Source organism: Triturus cristatus, chromosome 8, assembly GCF_964204655.1.
Source record: "Triturus cristatus chromosome 8, aTriCri1.1, whole genome shotgun sequence".
Lineage (NCBI taxonomy): Eukaryota > Metazoa > Chordata > Amphibia > Caudata > Salamandridae > Triturus > Triturus cristatus.
In genome coordinates, this window is record NC_140591.1 from 388,692,932 (window position 1) to 388,718,484 (window position 25,553).

The following is a 25,553-nucleotide window of genomic DNA, read 5'->3' on the forward strand; positions in this document are numbered from 1 at the left end:
AGTTACTTGATTGTCTGTTTGAAACTGCAGAGATTGGTTCTGAATTAGGAGTGGAAAGAAAGAAGTGCTTTTTAAACTGCTGCCTGTTCTTCCCATTCGGAATAGATTTATGCTTTTAATGACCTTGAACTGAGCAATACCCCAGGGTGGCTCCATAAATGCTGTCATATGTTGTTGGGACCAAAATTGGAAGGAAAGACAAAATAACTCTGGATGGACTGGATCCACTCACCACTGACGCTTCAGTGAGATCTCAGAAGAAACAGGTACCATCAACTTGTATGTCCATACTGGGATCCCAGAAAGATAGTAATGGCTCACTAAGAGGCATAACAAAAATGAATGTGTCCTCGTGTAATGCAACTGGTGCTATGTAAGGCGCTCTAATACCCGATTCGGGTCAAGTTTGCGCTATATAAAACTCTGTAAAATAAACAAAATTAAAAAATATTTTAAAAAATAGGTAGATAAATGACATGGGAGCCAAAAACAGAGAAGCCGCCATGTCTCCCTCTCAATCATTTTCTGGCATGGGCATCATAACACTGTAGAAGGGTTTTTTGATGAGCCATTTATTTCTCCGGGTTCTAAATGGGAGGTAATAGTGCCGCCCAGTCTGTTGTGAAGAGGTCTCTTATGCTCTGCAAGTTTCTGGACTGGTACTAGATGAAACTTTTTATTTATTTATTTGAAATCCAAATTGTCTCTTGGTGTTGCAAACCAGATGGACTGCTTTTAAACCCTTTGAAAAGGGTAGTCATGATGTAACCAGTCATCCAGATATGGGCACATTAACAATGCCCAAAAATGCAGGTTACCCACCAATCGGAGCTAGCACCTTGCTAAATACACATGGAGTAGAAGCTAGATAGAAAAAGTGTAGCCAAAATGGAAAATGGTCACCCATGTTATGTTATGTTATGTTATGTTAATTGTCATTTGTAAAGCGCGTTATCACCGTCAGGTCTCTAAGCGCTATGAGAGAGCCCTGCCCTAGCCCGGGTGGAGATGGTATGAATTAAATTGTACCCCATGCCTCCAAAAAGAGTACTGTCTTTAGCTTCTTCCTCAAGGGGAGTAGAGTATGCTCCTTGCGTACATTCTCTGGCAACTTGTTCCAAATTTGGGGGATGGAGGTTGAGAAAGCTCTTCCTTCTTTGGAGGACAAGCAAAAGCGAGGGTAGGCCAACAGGCGGCCTCTGCAGACTGTAGAATTCTACTCGAGTTGTATTTGGCTAAGCGGTCTTTGATATACATCACGGCTTGGCCATAGATGGCTTTATGCGCAATGCAGAGGCCCTTAAACTTTGTTCTCTGCCTGACCGGGAACCAGTGTAGCTGCTATAAAAGGGGGGTGGCATGAGCTCGTCTAGGCACTCTGAAGATTAATCTGGCAGCATCATTCATGATAACCTGTAATCTGGCCAGCAGTTTTACGGGAGGCCGATATACAGGGAGTTGCCATAATCTAATCTCGCCAATATTAAGCCAGATACAGCCAGTCTGAGTGTGGCGAAGGTGAGAAGTGGGGCAAGTTTACGTAGCTGTCTCAGCAAGCCGACACATGTGCCCACTACTGCTGACATCTGCTGGGTCATGGATAGCTTGGCGTCGATTTTGATTCCCAAGCTTTTTACAGCCATGGCAGGCTCCGGATAGTTGCCTAGCTCTTGTGAGAAGATATCGTTCCAGGGATTGGCGTCAGTATTGATGGCCAGTACCTCTGTCTTATCTGGGTCGATTTTGAGGGAGTTGACCGTGAATTGTAAGATATTTGGAACTGTTGAGTGGCCGGGCGGGGAGTTGTCTATTTGGATGATAATTTGGGTGTCATCGGCATAGTTGTAGATCCGGCACTCCATCTGATTCAGCGCAGCTATTACGGGTTGGAGGTAGGCGAAGGGGTGACAGTGCCGAACCCTGTGGTTCCCAACATGTTAGTGTGCCTGAGCTGGACATTTGGTCAGTCAGCTGTACTCTCTGGGAGCGGCCCCTCAAAAAGGATGTAAGCCACGCTGGGGCTGTATCCTGGATGCCCAGCTCTGAGATCCTCGACAAAAGTTGGTCAGTATTGACCGTGTTAAATGCCACGGATAGGTCCAGCAAAATCAGGGCACATGTTTTTTTTAATCGGCCCTCATTCTTAGTTCGTCTAGTACCGACAGCGTAACCAATTCCGTGGTGTGGCGGGCCCTAAACCCAGCCTGGTTAAATTGTAAGAGATGGTTATCCTCAAGATGGTGTGACAATGAGTAGAGTACATGCTGTTCCAGTACTTTTGCAAGAAATGGAATTTGGGAAATTGGCCAGAAATTTTTCAAATTCTTTATATCAGCCCCAGATTTTTTTAGGAGTGGAATGACGCGTGCCTCCTTAAAATTGTTAGGGACATGCCCTGCTTACAGAGATTGGTTGAGGAGTGAAAGAACCCCAGCTTTTATCCCGGGTAATGCCATCTTGAAAAACCTTGGTGGGCAAGGGTCAGCGGGCGACCCTGATTTCACTCGCCCTAGTAGTAAAGCCAGGGAGTCATGCATTTGCATGGGGAAAGCGGTGAGAGGTTTATAAAAGATGGGAGGTGGGAGTGCAGGTACTAACGGGCAGGGGAGTATAGGGTTAAGATGGATTTCCATCAGAAGTTCCTTCACTTTTGATGTAAAGAAGGCCTGGAACGTATTACAATCTTCCCTCCAGAACGAAGGCTTCTGTTCCTTCTCTTGTCTTAACTCTTTCAGGATCTGAACAGAAAATAGTTTTGAGAGTCTTGAGCAATGGGAAAGTGGAAAGATGAGTCTAAAATGTCTAAAAATGCCAGAAAGGTCCCTTGACAAATGAGATTAATAAAGTTCTGTAGTCTAGCCATCTTGGGCCATTAATATGGAAAAAAAAGTTGCTTACCCTTTTCATATTAAAAATTAGTCCTCTTGGGGTTTATGAACTTGGAACATTACGAAGTAAGATCCGTGGCTAAATGTTGTCGTAAATGTTTCACTAATTACTCTAACCTCGTTCCTTGTACATGTCTCCCTCTATGTTCTAATTTCTCCTATGAAGTATCAATATCTTAAACAGAAGGAGAGTTCTACATACTTCTTTTAAGAGGAGGAGCACCTTCCCTGGCTTGGAAAGCCACCTCCTCTGCTATAATACTCATGAATTGTAACACATCAGCAGTAGGTAAATCTAGGTGAAGCTCTCTAGAATGATGACGAGCACCTTTAGCAGAGATGGACTCCAAATGTCTGCACTTTGATGAGCTCCATGATATTCTGCACTGCCTGTGTTACATCTAGGAACTGAGAAGGCTTCCCCCCTTCTCCGTTACCTAGATGATGAAGTATCAAATTATAGCAAACTACTGCAGAACTGTCCCACATTGATATCAGAGGCATGGTAGAGAGTATGATGTAACAGATAGCTGAAATACCACCATGCTAAAGTCAGGTGGGCAGTCCTGACGGGTAAGAATAGCGCACAAACACTTGTGTGATTCCAAATCTTTTTAAATTGTAATTAATAGAAAGATGCATCACTATCCCTTTACTAATGCTGCTACTCAAGGAAAGTAGGACTGCTGCTGCACCAAACAGGCATGTGGTCATCATAAAAAGGTAACTACGTGGCAGACAAATATAGAGTCTGCCTCCAAGCTATAGCAAGTGCACAGCTCTTACACATTATAAATGTTAGAAAATTATTATCAAAATTCATCAACTATAGACCCGTAATCGCTCAGCAGAGGTTTGTACCACTCTAAAATCTTCTCCTTGAAACCAAACAATAAGAGATGTCAGAGGAAGGCAGGGATAGCAGGCCAATCAGCCTTATATCAAAATATAAGAATCAATGAAAAAGCATAACATAAAACACTTGCTTTCCCACTTAGTATGGTTACATAATGGCTACATAGAAAACCCCTGGAGAGGTATGAGATAATCCAGCCTATAGAGTAACAGTATGAGGAAGTTCATCCATATTGGAATAGGTGAAACAAGTACCATTGATGAGACCGCTCATTTTGTAGACATAGGGAACATGGAGGTAATGATCCCGGTTTTTACTAGTGACCAGTGAAATGCATTTACGCAAAGTTTTCTTAGCAGTAGTAGCATTTCAATGTTGGTTCTATATACAGATAGAAAGACTTCGCTCATTGATTAATTTATTTTGCCAGATGGAGGTTGATTTGAGTTGATTTGCATACATTTGCAATCACCTAAATGTAGGTTTACAAGACATTCGAAATTCAATAAAAAAGAGTTCAACTGTGCGTATGATTGCAAAATAAAACCTATAAACATCTAAAATTGACAGTTAAAGGAAATACCATAGCTCACACCTCCACCATAAAAACCATACCTCGCCCACCATCTGCACTGCTCACAACTTCAGACATCTGACAGGTAATTTATGAAATGAAATCACGGTCATCACTGTTGGCATTGTATATTACCTGAGCATTAGATTATTTCACTATGGATGACGTATAATTTCTTTGTTTGGAGAAGTGCTGGCAGTTAATGCTGTTAGATTCTACGTTTCTGTTTTCTATTAGTATAAATGTTATGTGATTCTAAACAGGGTGCATGGTGGGTGAGTTATGGTTTTCATTGTGGGTAGGCAGGCCCTGCACACAACTCTACTTGGGCAGTCAACGCTTTCTGTGAAAGGTCAGTCAGGTTCTGCACACATCCCTCCATTGGTGATCAACTCCCACTGTGCACCCCCTTTGGTCATCCCAGCATGGGCTGGCCATGGCGCCCTGTCAATTCCTCTGTGGATGAGGAACCCCATCTGCCATGTGCAGTGCAGGTTGGTCCTGCAGCCTACATTCCACAGCTGGTCAGACACTCTGTGGCTCTGAATAGCCCCGGGGTCGATAGTGCATGATGTTCATTGTCTTTGCCGCACATGTTTGCTCTGGGATTTCTTTTTTGTGTTATATATATTTTTTCCAGAATTTGAAATGAAAAGTATGCAGATTTGTTTTTTTTTAAATACTGAATTCCATGAGAAAACTTGACATCGAGAGCCTGATATCTTTTCATGGCTGCCACAACCAAAATTGGCTGTCACTTGCCCGCCAATCACAGTATGCAGATTTTGAATCCTTTGCATATCTGATTTTTTGCTTTGGACAAAGAGAAAAAATGCTCCATCGCCTAAAGGGATTTGTTAGTTTTTTTTCAAATTTCTTTTACTTAAAGGATTTCAGGATCTGGATTCTTGAAGGGGTGGAAAATTATATGTCTATGACAATCCCTTCAAAGCCTTCCTGTCACCTTTTTATAATGGTAATTTCTCAAAAACCCCAGAACAGGGTTACACCAAACCAAGCAAATGCACACCTTTTATTGGAGTTAAAATTGAAAAAAAAATGTTTTATCCCTTTATTCCCTCTACTATGATGAATTTTGACTTGTCAAAAGTTTGTAATAGATGTAATATGGTTCCTCATACAAAGATTGTTTTTGTAGCTTTATAGTAATGGCTTATCTAAAATTTAATTTTCAATTAATTGTTTGCTCCTTGGTCTAAAATGGTTCAGGATGTATGGGCTTATTTAGAGGGATTATTTAGAGTTTTTTGGGCAGGTCATTCTGTAACAAGCAGTGTGCAGTACCTTGTCCAAACTTGTAGCTTCCCAGATCTGTTTAGACTCAGGGTAACAATCATGTTTTCGCTGGTGGTGCCTTTACTCAAAATAGAAACAATAGAAAGTCTGGCACCAAATATGGCCATATCTAAAACGGGGTACAGAGTTCCTCAGGTACAGGAGAGAAGAGATGAAGTAATCAGTGGAAGGCCAGGGAAATTTCCCTTGGTGGAACTAATGCTCTCACACACCCAGCAAGCTAGGTGTCATGCTTCATCATATGAGCATTGCCCCTCGTCAAGTCGGCGCTACAATCCTTGACGGGCTCCCGAAACCGGGGCTCTTTGTCGGGGATCTTTTGTTCCTGCCGATATATGCTTGGGTGTGAGGGGCCTAGTGGAATGAATGTAGCAGAATATGGAAGTAAAAAGGGTTGGTCAGTCCTAACAGTGTTTTATTCAAAAGGTAGACTACCCTATTAAAAATGGTGTAGAGTGGCTAAGTCCTAGAAATTAAGTGTCTAGACGTAAAGCTCTACTCTAGAATGATCGACATGTTTCTTGCCATGTGTGTCAGGCGGATCAGGGCAATTCATCAGGATCAGGGACTGTCTACATAAAAAGTGGTAATGTGTATTCTACATACCACGTCCTAGGCTGCTGGCCTGTGGAGATAAAATAACCATATCAAGGATAAAACCAATAACATCTCTTCAACGAGTACATAATCTTTCAGCAATGGTGTTTCCAGAATCACCGTGCACAACGTGAGTGTAACACACTAGTTCAAGGTGCACAATTTTCAAAGGATCAGTGAACGTGAAAACAGGTGGGAGGGGGGTGGGTGGTATTAGATCTACTAATACACTAATGATGTTCTCAAGGACAGAAGGGATTCACTCACCTAATGCGTTGGCTAGATGAGCTAGCAACGGAGCTGGCGGCTATAAAGGACACCGATTGGGTCCTGGAGTAAAGGAGGGTATAGAAACAAATAAACACTGACAATCAAGACAAATCGAAAGAGACAGTGATGTCGACAGTGCTTAGTACTAATGTTTTTATCTCTAGTAACAATTATACAATGATTCTGTCTGACCTTGGAATTATACTGATTCAATTCAGAGTGAGTCCGGTAGGAGTTCAGGACCCATGGTATACCGTTAATCGCGGTAAACGGCTTAGTCAAAGACTGTCAAAACCCAAGCATATATCGGCAGGAACAAAAGATCCCCGACAAAGAGCCCCGGTTTCGGGAGCCCGTCAAGGATTGCAGCGCCGACTTGACGAGGGGCAATGCTCATATGATGAAGCATGACACCTAGCTTGCTGGGTGTGTGAGAGCATTAGTTCCACCAAGGGAAATTTCCCTGGCCTTCCACTGATTACTTCATCTCTTCTCTCCTGTACTTGAGGAACTCTGTACCCCGTTTTAGATATAGACTTCTGGGGCATGTACATTGGACCTCCTTAAATAAAGCCCCCTGTCCCCCTTTTTGGATTACCAAATATGGCCAACCATTGATACTGCAACAGCATTCTATACAGAATAATGGAGGTAAGGGCTTGAAATAAAACCTCATAGGGAATCATTTTAAATTAAACTACATTATATAAAATAGTTAAAATATAACTTAATGTAATTAAATTTTTAAGCTAATCTGAAAATTTTACATATTTATTATTTAATTATAAATTATTTTTAAAAGATTGAATTTAAAAATGAATATAACATTTTTTATTGAACTATAATTACATTACTTTTGATTATTTCCGTACATCTTTTTTAGAAAATATTAATGCATAATATATTTTTTTACCTTAGGTGGGAATTCATTTTTTAATTTTAAACTTCAGGAACATAGTCAAAATTACTCAAATAGGACTGTAGCATTTAAAATAGGTATGTCCAAATATATTACACTAAGATTTAACATGCATTTTTTTAATTAACATTTTTCAACTTAAATAAATCTTTTTGCTTTTATCTTGTACTTTACCATACGGAGCAACCTACCCATAATTTGGTGTCTTCCCATGGTAAATTATAGGGATATTTTTAAAAAGTGTATTTAATATAGATGAAGATAGGAGAGGTAGAACCTTTGCATGTATATTTGTAAAATGTTTGTAATACTATTGCACTGCTAAACAAATATTACAAAATGCAATTTGGGAATAGGCTTCTAAATTTGGAGGGCTGTAGTCCACCAGGGCAGCAGGACACATTCCTCAGCTGAACTGGTGCAGCAAAGTACAGTCCATCAAAATATAAGTAAGCCTCTTATTTCTTGGTTGCAAAAAATGCTTCAAAGAAAATCAAGAAATATTGAGCTTCAAAAGAATTGTGAGTATTGTAGATCATTGAAAGCAGCACCATATTATGTACATTTTTTGGGTGATCCAAAGAGAGGTAAACGTTTTTAAATGCATTAGTTCCGAATCAGGCTAATCTATTTTGTTCTAAGAAAATGCTACATACTGTGATTCTCATGACTGATTGCATGTTCAAAAAATATCTGTAGCTACCAATCAAACAGTTGCAAATGTGAAGATGTGCTGTGCTGTTAATGGAACACTCTCAATAATAGATGGTGAGATTAGGCATACGCTTGGAAATGATGTACCATTCAATTTCAAATTATCTCTATATCTTTTTTCTATCATTGACCAACATCTGTTCACAACCTCAGTATTTTATTTTGTAAATTATTAGATTTGTCTGCTACACTAAGAATTTTATACATAAGGGCTGTGAATGAAAAAGTGTACCATCTAATTTCTACAGCCCCAGTTCAACAGGAAGTGTACTATCAAAGCAAATGGTCCCCTTTAGTTACAAATTCACCAGGAAATGATGGGGCAGTTTTACTTTGGATTTGAGGCTTTTTACTAGGCGGTGTTGAGTGCCACCCGGCCTCTGCACTGCAAAGTATCTCCTGTTTCATGCCAAGGGCCGAGCTTGGCCTGAAGTAATAAATAAATGGGCAGATGATTGCGGCTGCCCTTTGCCGAACCTAACAACTAGAGTGTGCGTGTGTGTTTATTGGGGACCCAGGGGTTTGAGGCCTACCCACTTGGCCACTGACAGACCGGCCCGCTACACTGAGAAGAGGCTGGTGCAACCCTATGTGCTCACCACCTCGCCATTGTGCGCATTTACTCTGCTGGTGTCTGCAAGCTGCTTCGCTCTCCATGCTACGAGTTGTTCCAGGTGTGATGGGAGATTCCACAGTAATCGGGTTCTCTGCCTGTGTAGGCTGTTTGTACGAGGCGCCTCTGACTGTGCTGCATCGCTCTTGTGGCGGTTGCTGGAGACTGGCACTGTCCTCATTTGCTCCTGCTACACCAGCAGCCTCCTCTGCTCTAGCTGCCACACAGCACACCTCCACGTGGCCCCATCTGAAGTCTCCTGCTCTTCGGCCTGCCCCTGTCTGGTGGATCAGTGCAGGCTCTGTGGCCTCCCTGCACAGACCTCGGTTGCCCCAGAAGTATGTGATGCCTGAAGCCTGCTTGGCCTCTACTTTCGGTGCCTGAGGATGCAGTGAACTGCATCCTCTCTGAGGTGAGCACAAAGGCCCATTGCTATTGTTGTCTACACTGCTTTGAACAATATTTCTTTGTCTGGTGGCACTGCCCTCTTCTGGATGTGCGCCCATCATCCCTCTGGCCACCAAGCTACCTCTCACTGCTTTTAAGGAGGGAGGGTGCCACCACTGGAAAGGGACATTGCATGGTGCACCCAGCAAGGGTGGAAGGAATATATTCAAAGAGGGTGGCAGTGATCAAAAGCACATGTTCGTTCATCACAAATTAAGGGTAAGTAAAAGTCGAAAAAGAACGTAAGCAATTCAAAGAACTAATTACACTATGCCGCCCACCTAGTGTAAGATAGTATCAGAAACCTCCCAATACACAGTACATGATAGGTTGTCCCAAAACACCACCAAGTTTTAAGATCTTGGTCTGTCAACTCGAAAGGTCCAAACAGTATCCAGTATTGATCAAAGTCCAAATACAAGAAGTCTTCTTTGTCTGGGGTAACAAATACTTTAATTTTCAAAGATGAACAATCTGGATTGTAGTCCACAGATGAGCAAAGCCAAGGATGAATACATCCGACACGTGTTTCATCATATGACAACTTTTTCAAGCCTCAAAGTATTGTCGATTCCCAATCGAATTTCCTTAAAGTGAATGGACGCACCTGAAAGCAAGACATTCATTACAACAGAACATGACGCAGTGCCATGACTTTGGACATTTGATGGGCATATCAAAGCCCTTAGTTCTCTATGCACATATATTATGTTTGTGCACACTGAGTACGGTGTGGGTCAGAATATCTTTCAGGGCTGTGACGGACTAGGGATTATCACCACTCGTTGAACTCTTGTCCTCAGGGCTCCGAGGCGCATCCATTGACTTCTAGGAAATTCGATTTGGAATTGACAATACTTTGAGCCTTGCTTACTGACCGGACTGTGGAGCCACAAGCCCCCCTTTGCACTCCTGCTTTGCAGCAGTTTTGCCCGCTCAGGGCACTATGCACTTTCAACTCTGGCTCAAGGGACAACTCACTCTCCCCATATGGCACCTGGTAGTCCAGTAGCATGAGTGAGCAACAGCAAGATGTGAACGCTCCGAACCCTGCATGCACAGACCGGGCCTCGTATGCCCTCGCCTCAGTGACACCATTGCCACCATCATTGAACTGTCTGATACCGACATGGTGGCACCAAGATGGTGCCTACAACACTATTTCCGTGTGATGTGGGAAAAGAATGGGGCCGTGATGCAATCTCTGCTCTTACGCTTTGGTTGTGTGGAGCTATACAACCTCTTTGAGACACTACCAAATACCAGAAGCAACAGCGATTTCAACCAAGCTATGCGGGCACTCCGTCATCATTTTGACCCTCAACTGAGCCCAACTTCGAATGTTTTAAATTACGCCAGGCTACCAAATTGAGTATAAAGTTAGTGGATATGTTTTATGCCCGATTTAGGAAGCTTGCAAGCACCTGCACTAATATAAACCAACACAAGGCGAACCAAGCACAAATCATACCGGAGTGTTGGTCCTCTGTTTCCTATTAGCTGCATGGAAAAACATAGCGGAGGCTGAGGCAAAGTAAAACACCGTTGGCAGATTAGCTTGGCAGGGTGGTCTTGGTCTTCTATCAGTTCTCCAGGCAAGAATACTTGAAGAAGTTTCTAAAGTGCCAGATTTTATGTTTGGGAAAGAGAACTACAATTTTGGCACCAGCTAAGTGTTCCTGGACTTCAAGAACAGCCTTTCGGGGTAAGCACTTACTCCAACAGAAGCCGTCAGAAGGGTCCAGGGCAGGTCCTGTTGAAATAGATCAGCTGGTTTGTGCAGGGAAGAAGGCTTCTTTCAGCTTTTACGTACCTGTAGCTCAACAGTAGGTTGGCCAACTGACCTTTGGAGTCCACATTTCAATCCTGGGTACAAGTGGAAGCAGGTCGAGTACGTAGTATTCTCCTTACAGGTCACAGCAGTAGGTAAAGCCCTTCTAATGTTTTCCATGGTTCCAGAGGTGTTCTGAAGAATGTGCCCAGGGTTGCCACATTTATGCCTGGCACAAGTGAGTGGGGGCGTGACTCTTAGCCCTCCCTTGGCCAATAGGAAAAGGTTTCCAGGGGTAACCCTAACCATTTCTGCAGCTGTTCCAGTGTGCCCTTCTTCAAGCAATCTCAGAGTGCCCTTCTCTACATAAAACAAGGATGGCAGAGCCCTTCCTCTCTTGTGCAGAGCTCCCGTGTCCACCCTGGAAAGTGGTCAAAAAAACTAGCCAAACGTCTCTGTGGTCTCTCAAAACCGGATCTGACAACAGCTCTTCTGCCACTAGTAGTGGTGCCCAGCCGGTAGCAGGATAATAGAGGGCGTAGGCCCAGGTGTGAGCTACATGTGCCAGTGATAGAGTAGGCGTCCTTGAAATTAATTAAGTTACTCTGCACAGACCAGATTGCCATCCTGTCAGGGCAAGGTCAATCTGTCTCCCTTTGTCTCAGCACTGGGACCCACTTCACACCTAGTAAAAGAGCTATTCAGTTCCTGGGTGACATTTGGGTGATCAGGCAAATTGACTTCTAGAGTTTTTAGGTAGGCCTGGGTGAAGTTATAATTACACCTGGACAATAGGAGTAATTTTGGTAATTTGTGTTACTCTTTTGACATGAAATTACTAAAAAATACACAAATACACCTGTTTGCATAGTTATGAGTAATTTGGCACAAAACTCTACTGCATGAGAGCAGGAACAACAAACTTAGCGAGCATGAGATGCTGGTGCTGCTCTTGTTCATGATCTGTTTGCATTTAGCTCTATTTTGTTTGCACAAAATCCATCCTCGAGTCCATTTTGGACATGAGGGTGTGTTTTGCACTAAGAAAATAGTACTTAATTCTTGCTTGCATTCCTAACATAGATGTTGCATAATTTTGCTGGAATTAAGTGTAATAGTGCTACACCAAATTACTTGAGTTACATCAAACACTAGCCTAGGCAAGAGAAACTTTTTAAGAATACATTTTGTAAATCAGACTTTATCAATCAACAGGATTTGTAATAAATATTTTACAAACTCCAAGAAGTTACTTTTTTCTGGTTCCTAGATAAATATATTTAAATGGTATTATTAACTTCCAATTCTTTCCTATGGATGATTTAGTTTTAACATTAACTCCCAATGCTTTCCTATGAAACACCGAAGCTTGCTACAGTGAAAATAGCTTTTTAGGCCTTTCCAGAGTAAGGACATGTTTTACTTTAGACATTTACAGCCCTACTCTTAAATCCAAATTTACTAATGCACTTGATTTGAAACAAATATTGTTAAAAAGCCAAGAAGTAACTTGTTATCTGGTTCTAGGTAACGAAAATATTTAATTTTAACATTAACTCACAATTTATTCCTTTGAAACATTTAATTTCAACATTAACTCAACGCTCTGCTATGGAACACTTGACCCTGCTACAGTGAAAAAGGCTGTTCTGGTCTTTTCACTGTAAGGACATGTTTAGAATTGACATATTATGCCAAATAGGTTGATCAAAAAAGGTTGAAGTAGATAAAGGCAACATTTTTGAGGTATATTTAAGAATGGGAGTTGAAATAGATTGTGGCCTGCGAGAGAACATAAGATATTCTTTGAAAGAAAAGGGAAAAATGAAAGACTGTTCTAAGGTCAATCAGAGAGGAGATGTTGAAGAGATGTCTTCAGTCCAGTGAGAAGCTTGATGCAACAGGAAGGATTTATGATACAAGGAGAAGTTTGGAAAATTCACCCCACCCTCCTTCTTAGAGCGCATTAGCTTAGACAAGGACATACGAGATTGTTTATGCCCCCACAAAAAGGAAGAGAGAATAGAATTAATCTTCTTGAAATATTTTGAGGGAATAGCAAGTGGTATGTTGGATATTGTGAACAAAACAATAGGAGAAAGCATCATTTTGATCGTGTCCAATCGTCCCCACCATGATAAGTAAAGAGGATGCCATTTGCTAGTAAGAGTAGTCAGTTTTTGTATACATTCTTCCAAAGATTTAGTGATCGTACCCGAAAGAGAAGAATGAAAATGAAGGCCCAGATATTTAATAAAGGTAGGGCTCCAAGTAAAACCTGAGGCAGAGAAGTCATCCTTGAAAGTAACTTTAGTGAGTGGTAAGATTTCGCATTTGTCTTTATTTAGTTTGTATCCCGACACCTGAGCAAAAGAATGAACTTCATCTAAGAATGCTGGAAGGGAGGTGACTGGGTGGGATATAAATAGAAGGACATCGTCAGCATAAGCTGCAATCTTAATGTCAGTATCTTGAAAATTAAAACCACATATACTATCATTTTGACGGATTCGCAGAAGGAAGGGTTCCAAAGCAAGGTTAAACAAGAAAGGTGAGAGTGGACAACCCTGTCTCACCCCTCTTCCCAATGAAAAATAAGAGGATAGGCCTCCATTTGCCGAATTAGCAGCTCTAGGACAAGAAGAAAGAAAAGAGATCAAGGAAGAAATTTTTGGTCCAAAACCAAACCACTTCAGAGTTTTAAACAAATAAGGCCATTCAACGCGATCAAAAGCTTTTTCCGCATCCAAAGCTGTGGCTGCAAAGGAATGAGGATGATGAGAAGATTTAGAAAGGATGTCAAAAAAGGTTCCATGATGGAATATCGTTAACATAAATATCGTCAGAAATAAATATCGTCACTAAAATATCGCTTACATTAATATCGTCATCCTATACTTAAACAAGGATTCACACAAATATCGATTTTTTTTTATCGACAACCCTAATATCGTTCACACTAATATCGACAACATAAATATCGACTACTACATGATCGACTTTATTTTAAATAACATGACCTTAGACATATATATCGACTACACTAACATCGACGACCTATCTGCTTATAGAAATATACAAAAAATATCGTCTTTTTATTACCAACTCGATATGCACTATTCTTTTATTTTACACACTTTTTTTAACTATTTTACTTTACAAAACTATTCACACATATAATTATTTAACGGTTTTCTAATTCAAAATAACGTTCTCGACCAATGATTTTGAAATTTCACTAATTGAACCAATCAAAAGCTACCATTAATTAACTCACTAATATAAAAACAATTATACACTTAACGTAATTTACCATTTTTGGGCCAAACTTGGAGAAAAACGGTTACCTTGCTGAGAGAAGAAAATACAAACCTACAACTACAACTACAAAACGTCATACTACACTTGAAGTAAGTAAAATCCCATTGCTTTTTTCATTCGAACTTAGCATAAAGTAGATAAACTCCCTAAATTAAAAAGTGTTCTTCTTTAGAGTGAAAAAAGAACATGTTGAACTTATCAACAACGACCAGAAACTTACATGTAAAAACATTTATTAACTACCTTATCCATGTCTACTTAGATAGCTGACTAAAATTATTTAAACTTGCTAAGTAAATGTACAATTTACTTCATATATTAACAACTACTATCATCCAAATACTATAAGTAACACAATGATTAGAAAAAAAAAATGAATGCTGCGCTAGGTTGCTGTCCAGTAGCACAGGCGCAAAGGAGGATAGTTCAGTTAATCCATGAATGTATAGGCAGCATACGTGGCAACTGCTTCCAACAAAAAATCATTTGCAGGGCCACTAAAAGTCTCAGCCATCCAATTAATTAAAGAAAAGGAACATACGTGTTCTTCAACCATCGGAGCCTCTAGCACAATCAGAGGGCAACCGGAATGTTCCTCTAAATAGCTCATAGCCAAGAAGTCGTAGGCAGCCGTTGATATGTCCCAATTACCCAGGATACCATGCGCCGCACCACAAGCCATAATCCGGACACCAGAACAGGCCAACTCGTGAGACACTAAGGGCCTCATCAGTCGATCGAAATCCGGCACCGGAGACACCGTGTTGGTCAAGCACAAATCCAGAGGCCATTCAAAGGGACAATCCAGGCAGTGAAATACAGGTTGCACGCAGGTGAAGTAGGAATACCTGAAGGATAATCCATATGCCAGGCTTAAAGTCGCCAATGGCAGAGTACCATAAAAGTCAAGCATCCTATCACGAAGAAGATGCAGACGGGACAGGTGCTCGTGTGGCACAGAAACAGCAGCCATTCCGTAGTATGAAAAGTAAAAGCAGCACACCTGCCACCAGCGCGAGAAGCAGCGGAACACCTCCAAAGATGCTCGAGAAAATCGAATGAAAAAATGCCGGAATCACACCAAAAATAGTTTGGAAAGAGGTCACGAGGCCTGAGCCTACAAGTTTAAAAAAATGAGCCAGGCCGGTCGTGGACGAGGCATTGAAAATAGTTAGGATCAAAGCTCCGAAATGTAGGGGGAGGTCAGTATTCAAAACCGCCTGTACCTCAGTGCGCGTATTAGCAACGTGAAGGACAAATGTTTCACGAGAGGAAGTCAATGACACCTCTTTTTGGGACAATACAGCTCTTATTCTGCTCAACTTGTTGAACTCTGCTTTCAAGGTTGGAATCGAAGGCCAGATGGAAACATCCACCCGCCCGTGCGGGGGTGAAAAGAGAACATTATTGCAGCAGACAACCCTCTCCGATACAGTTACTATATATGGGATTCCCACTAACATCCCGCAGCAAGCTTCATTATTCAAAATTAAATAACTACTGTTTGCAAGCAGCGTCAAAGAAGGCGTAATCACAGGCACTGGGACACCTCGTAGGACGCAGGCCAAAATCGGGGCTTGTACATTGCATGCACCGTGTAATTGAATGTGCCTACATACCAAGGAATGATCTGGTGTCGTGGTACATTCCTCACCCTTCAGATAAACCTCAGTTCCGTCCCTAGTACATCTATACGTAAAGGGGAGGGACCAAACCTCATGTATGAAAGCGGTGCCCAGCTGTTCATATCTACCCAGAGCATAATGTTTCATACAAGACGTAAACTTAAGAAGTGCGAACGGTAGAGTTATCAACCCGTATATAAGCCACGTGACTGAATTGATTTCCGCCACAGAGAAAGGTAACGGTTCTAATTTTTCAATATGTAATAATGAATATGTAGCATCTTTCATGGACATAAATAGCTGCTTATCAGTAATGTTAAAAGTAATGAATAACGATGTAGTGCTCAAATAGTCCCAAGGTACCCTCCCTGCCTTTAACGTCTGCAATGTCCATGCAAACTGCATAACAGAACACAACTGGTTTTGACCATTATATAACACAGACATATCATCATGCACAATATCAACAACTGACGAAACAATATTATCTAATGTATAAATTCTGGAAGAGAGAGTGCTAATGCTGTTATCTATAACGGCTAAAACCTTTTCCATGTTTGCTTGGTCAATATCTCTCAATCTTAAAGCCGCCTCAATTTGCGAAAATTTCCACACTTCGTTGTAAATAGCATACGCCCACCTTTTGGTTCTGCCACCCACAGGACCTTTAACAAAATAATTCAAATCTATTTTGTCATGTAACTTCGATAAATGAACTTTGACAGATGCTAAGGTGGAATGTCGCAGCCAGGATTGACATAACTTTCCCACAGAATATGTAGTTACAGTATGTGACGACTCAAACCGAGGGTCTACGCGTTCCAGAGGACTAAATACCCTTTTGATCAAAAATAAATTGTAAACTCAGGGAAAGTTCTGGATAGTAAACCATAATAAATTACTATTCTAACTCCAATCCAACATAAGTCAGGGAAAGTGCTGGATAGTAAACCATAATAAATTACTATTCTAACTCCAAACATAACATAACTCAGGGAAAGTGCTGGATAGTAAACCATAATAAATTACTAATCTAACTCCAATCCAACATAAGTCAGGGAAAGTTCTGGATAGTAAACCATAATAAATTACTATTCTAACTCCAATCCAACATAAGTCAGGGAAAGTGCTGGATAGTAAACCATAATAAATTACTATTCTAACTCCAAACATAACATAAGTCAGGGAAAGTGCTGGATAGTAAACCATAATAAATTACTATTCTAACTCCAATCCAACATAAGTCAGGGAAAGTGCTGGATAGTAAACCATAATAAATTACTATTCTAACTCCAATCCAACATAAATCAGGGAAAGTGCTGGATAGTAAACCATAATAAATTACTATTCTAACTCCAAACATAACATAACTCAGGGAAAGTGCTGGATAGTAAACCATAACAAATTACTATTCTAACTCCAATCCAACATAAGTCAGGGAAAGTGCTGGATAGTAAACCATAACAAAATTACTATTCTAACTCCAAACATAACATAAGTCAGGGAAAGTGCTGGATAGTAAACCATAACATAAGTCAGGGAGAGTGCTGGATAGTAAACCATAATAAATGACTATTCTAACTCCAATCCAACATAAGTCATGGAAACTGCTGGATAGTAAACCATAATAAATTACTATTCTAACTCCAAACATAACATAACTCAGGTAAAGTGCTGGATAGTAAACCATAACAAATTACTATTCTAACTCCAATCCAACATAAGTCAGGGAAAGTGCTGGATAGTAAACCATAATAAATTACTATTCTAACTCCAAACATAACATAACTCAGGGAAAGTGCTGGATAGTAAACCATAATAAATTACTATTCTAACTCCAATCCAACATAAGTCAGGGTAAGTGCTGGAAAGTAAACCATAATAAATTACTATTCTAACTCCAATCCAACATAAGTCAGGGAAAGTGCTGGATAGTAAACCATAATAAATTACTATTCTAACTCCAAACATAACATAACTCAGGGAAAGTGCTGGATAGTAAACTATAATAAATTACTATTCTAACTCCAATCCAACATAAGTCAGGAAATGTGCAGGTTAGTAAACAAAATACATTTTTCTATCTAAATTATTTTTTAGACCCTATTCCCCTATAATACCAAAATAACGCTTCTTCAATATTAATTTAATATTTTTTATTAATATTAAAAAATACATTTCGTGTAAAAATTTACATTTCGATGTTAAATTTTGATTTTATGATACATTTCTAATTTATTAATATTTTATACAATTTTTAAAGACGACATTTTTAAATTACTACCCACCCTAATCCCCTATAATACCAAAAACCCGCTCCTAAAATTTTTATTTGAAATTTTTAAATTTAATTACAAATTTAAATTCGTAAACAATTAGAAATTTAAAATTAAATTTTAAATTTCTTTATTATTTTCTAATTTGTTTATATTTTATAATAATTTACTATTCTAACTCCAATACAACATAAGTCAGGAAATGTGCAGGTTAGTAAACAATATAAATTTTTCTATCTAAATTATTTTTTAGACCCTATTCCCCTATAATACCAAAATAACGCTTCTTCAATATTAATGTAATATTTTTTATTAATATTAAAAAATAAATTTCGTGTAAAATTTTAAATTTCGAGGTTAAAATTTGATTTCATTATAAATTTCTAATTCATTAATATTTTATACAATTTTTAAACACTACATTTTTAAATTACTACCCACCCTAATCCCCTATAATACCAAAAACCCGCTCCTAAAATTTTTATTTGAAATTATAAAATTTAATTACAAATTTAATTTCGTGAAGAATTCGAAATTTCAAATTAAAATTTGGATTTCTTAAATATTTTCTAATTTGTTTATATTTTATAAATTTTTTAAAAACCAAATTTTAAATTACTACCCACCCATATCCCCTATAATACCAATACCCGCTACTAAAATTTTAACAATTCTTTTGTAGAAAATATTTTTTAACACATATTATTACTAGTAGGAGTTTTGTAAGTTTTTTAAAAACATATTACATATTTTTTTATAAATTTTATAACAACTTATATTTTTCTGTCGATATTATATGAAACGACATTTTGTTCAACGATATTCTGTTCATCGATATTTTTTTATGACGATATTTTTGTCATTCTCACGAAACGATATTTTTTAAAAAGATATTTTCTATTACGATATTTTTCACAGTCGATATTCTTACCACGATATTAATGCTAGTCGATATTTTCCCGTCGATATTCTATCTTTATACCGTCAAAAAATAATCTGGTGTTATCCGATAACAATCTACCCTTAACAAAGCCAGATTGTTCTTTCCCTAAGAGCTCGGGGAGTAAGGATTCTAAACGCAATGCCAAAGCTTTAGAAAAAATTTTGTAATCAATGTTTACAAGAGAAATAGGATGGTAATTTTTACAATAGTGTGGATCTTTACCCGGTTTCGGGATAATACAAATAAGGGCATCGGAAAAAGATAAAGAAGCAGAACCAGTTTGAAGAAAATTAGAGAGAAGCAAATGCAATTTGGGGATTAGCAGATTTGAAAAACAGGTAAAGAATTCAACAGTAAAACCGTCAGGCCCCGGAGCTTTGTCATGCTTAAGAGTGTGGAGAGCCTGAAGGAGATCCCTATGAGTAAGATCAGATTCTAAGGAGGAGAGGTCCGGAGGAGTATCAAAAGGACGAGAAATGGTGGAAAGAAATTGGGAAATGGATTGTTCAGACGAAGAAGCTTCGAAAGAATATAAGGTTTGATAAAAAAGTAAGAATTCTTGTAAGATGTCTTCACTTTTGCGTTTTAGCAAGCCGTCCCGACCATAAACAGATTCAATGTTGACTTTATTATGTCTAACCTTTAAATAATTAGCCAACAACTTACCAGCCTTATTCTGTCCACCGTAGAACTTGGCGCTTGATTTTAAGAGAAAATTAGAGGCGTTGAATGTGGACTCTCTATTAAATTCACGTTTGGCAGAAATGAGGTTGTTTAAACAATCTTTTGATTTAGAAGTATAATATAAGTGCTCTAAATGTTTGATTCTAGCAAGGATAGCATTATTGTCATGTTGGGCTTTCTTCCGTTTACGTGAAACATAGTTGATGATGAAATCCCTGGCTGACGCTTTAAAAGCATCCCATACCACAGGAAATGAAACTTCGCTGGTGTGATTAAGCAAAAAATACTTGTGAAAAAAGGAAGTGAAGGAAGAAACAAATTGTGCATCATGAAGGAGAGCATTATTAAAGTGCCATTTTTTAAAGGAGACAGGCTTCTGTAATATATCTAATGTGATAGAAACTGGAGCATGATCTGAAATTAAAATGGAGCCAATGTCAGAGGAAATAAGGGACTGAGTGAGGCGATGTGTGAGAAAAAAGTAATCTAAACGAGATTGAGTATGGTGAGGGGGTGAGAAGAAGGTGTATTCTCGTGAGGTGAGGTTGTAAAGTCTCCAGGCATCAGTAAGTTGGAATTGTGTAATGATTTGAGTGAAAAAAAAATGTGATTTATGAGGGATATAAGCGGTAGCTGAATGCCTATCCAAAAAGGGGTCGAAAACTTCATTGCAATCGCCTACTAGAATAAAATTATCAACATAGAGTTGAGTAATTAGCGGAGCTAAAGAGGACCAAAAAGAGGCGTCCCCACATGTGGGAGCGTATACATTTAAAATGGAAATGGGAACATTATCAAAATTAAAATTAACTAACACCCATCTACCTGAAACATCAGCAAAATGCGTTACTGACTGGATTGGGAGGGATTTTTTAAATAAAATCAAAACACCATTACGTTTACCATCCCCTGGAGAAAAGTATACATCACCCACCCAACCGCTTTTTAATTTGGCAGACTCAGCTTCTGATAGATGGGATTCCTGTAGACAAGCTATATCTGCATTGAGTTTGGCCAAATGAGAGAGTACTCTCTGTCTTTTAATCGGTGAATGTAAACCTCTAACATTCCAAGAAAATATTTTCAAAGGCATAGAATAATATTAGAAAGACATATCGATAAATCAGCATATGGAATAGCATAAAAATAAACAAAAATAAAAATATTAAAAGCATATAAATATATTAAGAAGAGACAGCGAAGATAATGAACCGTGAAGTAAAAACCAGTTGCACCAGTTACATGATAAAGAAAAAAAGTAAGAGCAAGGAACAATAGTTGGAGCAAGGGTAAGAGCGAAGAAAAATAGAAGGACTGGAACAAGAATAAAGAAAGAGTTAAAGAACATAAAGAAGAAAAAAAGATACATGAAAGAACAAGAGAACAAAAGAGGAAGAGTAATAAAATTACATATTGTCGAGAATAAACAAAAGGAGAGGAGGGTGGAGGCCACATAGAGCAATGACGAGTCATAGGCTCTCAAGGGAAGGCAGGGAAGGAGGACAACCGCAACGAACTCCAGGGGCATGAAGGTGAATGGTAATATGAGGGAAGGAATCTGTACAAGAGGGAAGAAAGAATTAATGTTAAATATGCAGGAGACACAAAAGTAACAGAAAAACAAACAATTAGTAAAACTGCGTAAGCATAACAATCTCGAAAGACCAATCAGGAAGTAAGCATATAAGCATTAATACAGAACAAGTAAATATAACCATATATTAAGAACTGGGCGAGGCAGCAGTATCCATACTGGTAGCGTTGTGGGAGTACAGAAAGCTCTTCAATTTCAGCGGATCATCATAAGTAGTAGTCTTATTATTGAAAGTCACCTTGAAGAGACAGGGATGAAAAAGACCATATCTCGCTCCCATAGATCGCAGCTGTGGTCGAAGTGAAAGGAATTTTTTATGCCGATCTGCAGTAGATTTTGCATAATCCTGTGAGAAGAAAAGCCGATTACCAGACCAAGTGAGATGAGGAAGTGCCCTGGCAGCAGACAGAACGATGAGTAGGTCAGTATATTCCAAAAAATAGAGTATAACACCTCGTGGCTTTCTTGCTTGAGTGGTAGAAAGTCCAGTAGAAAGAGGACCTAGCCGATGAGCCCATTGTATGTTAAGATTGGTGGTATCCGGCAACTGGAGAATCTTCGGCAAAAAAGATTTTAAAAATGCTAAGGCATCAGACCCCTCTGAATTTTCCGCCAGGCCATAAATGCGGAGATTGTTTCTCCTACTTCTGTTTTCCAAGTTCTCAATTTGTTTGTGGAGATTAGATACTTGAACACATAGTGGATCGACCTTAGCAACAGAGGAAGCAAGAGTATCTATGTGGTGTTCTAAATGGGTTACACGACCATCAATATTTGACCACTTATCGGAAAGCATCTGAAGAGTGGATTTGGTTTCTTCAAGAGTGGTTTTAGTGTCTTCAATAAAAGGGCGTAAAGCTTTAATTTCCTCCAAAAGGATATCCATAGTGACTGATGAAGACTGTTTGGGAGGAGAAGGAGGGTCCTTTTTGAGACGTTTGGTAGAAGCCTTAGCAACGCCACTGATATGCGGGGCTACAACAGAGGAAGAGCTCTTAGCAGAAGGATCGGAGGAGTCATCCATCTCCAGACACTTATATCTGGACCCCGTCTGAAGAAGAAATTTACGAGGAGTTGTAGAAGGCTTGCGTAGCTCCTTATATAATCTGCCCATAGATGAAATGGCAAAAGCAAAGGTAGTAACAGCAGAATGAGGAATAATGGACAGCAGCAAAAAATGACATTAGCGTCCAAAAATATGATGAGGTCAATACAGTACCAATGCAGTTGAAAGAGCCAGGGCTAAACAATCTGAAATTGAAGCAGTAAGCAACATGGAGCACGATTAGAACCCCCTTCACACCGAGAAACTGCGATGAATTGGGCATAGTCTAAAGTATCAGCAGGATAACTGTAACAGTCGAACGTATTGGCTCCACATATATTCAGGACATAAATAAAAACATGTCACGTTGGAGTGAGACATGTAATGCGATCCATATCCAGTGAAGTGGAGAAAAAAGTGCCTTCAGAATACTACCCACACATGTTGTAATATCAAAGAAAGAAAAATGGGCAGTCCATAAGAGGCAAATACCTCAAATTGCACAAACTACGCTCTAAAAAGAGCCAAAACTGCACCTAAAAGTGAGAAGGGCATATCAAGGCAGGCAGCAGGTTATAAAAATAAAGAATAGTCCACCAGTACCTCCGTTGCGCAAGAAATGCTGTGACTGAAGTTCCGTCAGCGCTGAGGGATGGAGCTCCGTCAGCGCTGAGACAAGATGGCGGCCGCTGTGGATGGAGTTACTTCGCACCGTTTGTCGGAGAAAAGCAGCGCCGCAGGTAAATACTAGGTTCCAAAAATCACCCTAGGCATGCCCCAGCCGTTCCTAAGGCAGACTTCATGGCCTTTCAGGGAAAAAGAGGCGCCAGGAGTTCAGTCGCGGCCTCACTTCACGACGCTGCCCGGGAGAGCCACAGACACACTGCCATTGTCCGCGGGCGCTAGCCACGCCCCCGTAAGGACATGTTTAGCTTTAAACTTTACATGTTGTTCCCTTAAGTACAATTTGCCCTTGGAGGCTTACCTAAGGGATGACTTAATATTTAAGGGTAAAGTTGAGCCTGTCAAAAATTTTTATTTTGATGGGTCAAATTTGCTGTTTAAACCTGCACAGCAAGTCTATTGGTGGCAGGCTGTAGTTGTTTTTTCCACTGTCACTTTAGTGGTGGCACAATATGTGTTTCAGTCCACTATTGATAATTAATTCACAGGCACTAGGCGCATTTGGTACCATACACTAGATACTTATAGGTAAGTTAAAATATGTCAATTAGGACTATAGCCAAATTTGCCATGTGTTGGGGGCCGGAGCGCATGCTCCTGGGCCTGGTTAGCAGAGCCCCAGGGCACAGAGTCAAAAAGAAGCCGCACCAGTCCAAAAATAAATTGCTTGATTAGGCCAAAAAAGCACTTTCCTACAATGTCAATATCCAAATATCTTTAATCAAATAGGACATCAGAAAATTAACAATATTTTCACATACTGTACTGTATTAGTTTTACGTTGATAGTTTAATTTGCAAAAACAATCGCCTCTTTCTGTCATATCAGTAAACGATGATTGCAAATGTCTTTAATCAATTAGAACGTCAGAAAGTTTGACTATTTATCAGTAGTTGCACGTTATACTGAGTTATTTTAGGCTGAATGTTTAACTAATTTATTACTTAAAGGATGTGCCATCAGACAATCCTTTAAATAATAGTAGGCTCTTATGAATCCTTTAATACAAGTAAATATATGAGTTGGAGTGCTTGAATGGTTAGCTCTTTGTGGTTATACTGGTGACAAGGAAGAGAGCGATGCTTTTCAAAATATGCACTTAACATTGGCCTTGAGTAGCTCTTTGGCTTGCCCCTCTCTTTATAGCCTAATGCTCGCACTAATAATGACTTTCAATCTATAAAAGAGAACAGTAATGAAGAAGCGCTTACATTTTAATGCTAATTCCCAAACGTTTTTTATCTGGAGGGAAATAAAAACCTCAGTATGGAATAACACTATTGAACACAAATTAGCAACATAACTTGTTTCACTGTCAAAAATGGCTTTCATGGCCAGGGGTTGCCCTAAGAGATGGGATAAAAAGTGGTCACAGTGGAATGTGTATCGAGGTAATCTCTGTGTGTCACCTATTGTTGCAATGGGAATGAACACTAGTATGGGCCGGGAGGAGAGGTTTTAATCCACAGTAAGTACTAACAGCTGGAATTTGATCTGTCGAGCATATTAGAGTTGATGTCTGATCATGTATGTATGGCTTTGAGGTAAAAACCAATAAACAAATTTATAAAAAAAAATAAAAAAATAAAAATAAAAATGGCTTTCATCCTCTCTGCATCAATTTCCCAAGGTAGCATCAGAACTGTCAAGTTGACCTTAAACTTCTCCTGACAGATAAGTAGAAATGTTTTGTAATTAAAATGGGATTATTAGAGTGCATGGTGAAAGGAAAGCTTAAATGTGTTTCTTCAAATTAGTTTTTCCAGATGGTGCTTTTAAATACTAACATAAGGTCGTTGTGTCATTTGCACTAAACATTTCCAATGTGCTTTTGTTGCCTTGTTATAAGAGATTCTGCAGCAAACCTAATCTGATTGGTTGTCAATGTAATAAACATTAATACATTATGGGAAAGCTGACGTGCTAAAATGATAAAGAGGGGATTGTTAGGTTATGTAATGTGCATTTGTAAAGTACACTATCACTCACTAAGGTATACTGGGCCTGAAAAAGTGTGTGTGCCGAGCCCTGCCTTTGGTAGGTTGGTTAATAGAAAAGCCAGGACTTCAGCTTCCTGCAGAATTCAAAAAGAGAGGAGGAGGCTCTGTTGTGGAATGGGAGGCTGTTCCATGCTTTAGGAGTGAGGTAAGAGAACAACCCTTCTTCTGATCAAATTCTGTGTATGAGTGGCATGTGTGTGAGTAGATGTCCTTCGGAGCGACGGTGTCTGGGTGATTAGTGAAAGGAGAATGTGTGTGAGGAGTTTGAAATGAATGCATTTGTGCATCGGAAGCCAGTGGAACTCCCTGAAGTGTGGCTTGATGTGAGTACTGTGTGGGTGGTTGAGGGTGAGTCTGGCTGCTGAGTTCTTGATGGTTTGCAGATTTCTTGTGAGTTGATTGGTGATCCTGGCAC